We start from the raw sequence: 1,795 nt of genomic DNA on the forward strand, positions 1-1,795 counted from the left end.
AGGCGGGAGTTGGCTATGATAGATTGGGGAACGTTACTTAAAGGGTTGACAGTGGATAGGCAATGGCTAGTATTTAAAGAGCGCATGGATGAATTACAACAATTGTTCATTCCTGTCTGTGCAAAAGTAAAACAGGAAGGGTGGCTCAACTGTGGCTTACAAAAGAAATTAAGGAAAGTATTAGATCCAAGGAGGAGAAATATAAAATGGCCAGAACAAGCAGCAAACCTGAAGATTGTGAGCAGTTTGGAATTTAGCAGAGGAGGACAAAAGGATTGATTAAGAAGGGGGAAATAGAGTATGAGAGTAAGCTAGCAGAGAACATAAAAACTGACTGTAAAAGCTTCCATAGATATGTGTAGAGAAAAAGATTAGTGAAGACAAATATGGGCCCCTTACAGTCAGAAATGGGGGAATTTATAATGGGGTACAAAGAAATGGCAGACCAATTAAATACATACTTTGGATCTGTCTTCACAAAGGAGGATACAAATTATCTCCCAGAAATGTTGGGGAACATAGGGTCCAGTGAGAAGGAGGAACTGTATGAAATCAGTATTAGTAGGGAATGTTTGAGAAATTGATGGGATTGAAGGCCGATAAATCCCCAGGGCCTGATAATCTACATCCCAGAGTACTTAAGGAAGTGGCCCTTGAAATAGCAGATGCATTTCTGGTCTTTTTTCAAAATTCTATCGACTCTGGAACAGTTCCAATGGATTGGACGGTAGTTAATGTAACTCCACTATTTAAAAAAGGAGGCAGAAAGAAAACAGCGAATTATATACCGGTTAGCCTGACATCAGTCGTGGGGAAAATGCTGGAGTCCATTATAAAAGATGTAATAGCAGAGTGCAATAATAACTCGTCTCCACTCCTAGTATTTCTAAATCCCACACATTCACTATAATGTGAACAATTATTTCCTGTTGTGTCTCTCTCAGATTTGTAAACTTCACTGTATTGGAGTGAGGTGACATCTACTGGCGGGAAGCAAGAACTGCAATCAAGCAGCAGAAACTCCACAGTCTGTCAGGGTTAAAGAAACATTGCAATGTGAGGACACAGCGAAGTGGTTTGATTGGGTAGATGGAGACATGATTCCACTTGTGGTGGTGTCTGAAGCAAAGGCCAGAAATACAAAATTGTCATTAATAAAAGAAATGAGGAATTCATGAAAAATGTAGCAACGCAGTGAATGGTTAGAATGTGGATAGAATAGAAAGTGAGATTGGATGGACAGAAGCAGTCTGAAAGGATGGTTGAAACAAAAGGTGAGTGCCCTGAAACGTTAACTGTGTTTCTCTCAGCACAGATGCTGCCAGAGCGGCTGAACATTTTCTGAGCCCAACCCACGTGAAACTGCTTGCGCACACGATGGGTTTGCAGGAACATCCCGAAGGACTGGGACTCGCAAGGACAAATGGTATGGGAAGCATCAAATAACTTTTAAAAAATGGGTGTAAGAATTGCTTCCATTAATGTGCGTAGCATTAAATCGACTACGCGATGTGTTTCAACCTTGGATTACCTTGCCAAGGTCGAAGCTGACCTACTGTTTCTGCAGGAGTGTGGAATACCACACCTCAGCACCTACAGGCAGTGGTCGCGATGGTGGTCCCACGGGCCATCGATCTGGTCGGGGGGTAATGATTGCCGTTCCTCCGGCCTGGGTATTCTGCTGCGGGGATGTAATTTCACCATCTCCGAAGTTAAGGAGGTGGTGGGCGGTCGCCTCCTCGTAGCAGACGTGATGCACAACAACGCTACGCTCCGGTTGATCAACGTGTACGCC

The sequence above is a fragment of the Heterodontus francisci genome, unplaced genomic scaffold, assembly GCF_036365525.1.
Source record: "Heterodontus francisci isolate sHetFra1 unplaced genomic scaffold, sHetFra1.hap1 HAP1_SCAFFOLD_86, whole genome shotgun sequence".
NCBI classification, from domain to species: Eukaryota; Metazoa; Chordata; class Chondrichthyes; order Heterodontiformes; family Heterodontidae; genus Heterodontus; species Heterodontus francisci.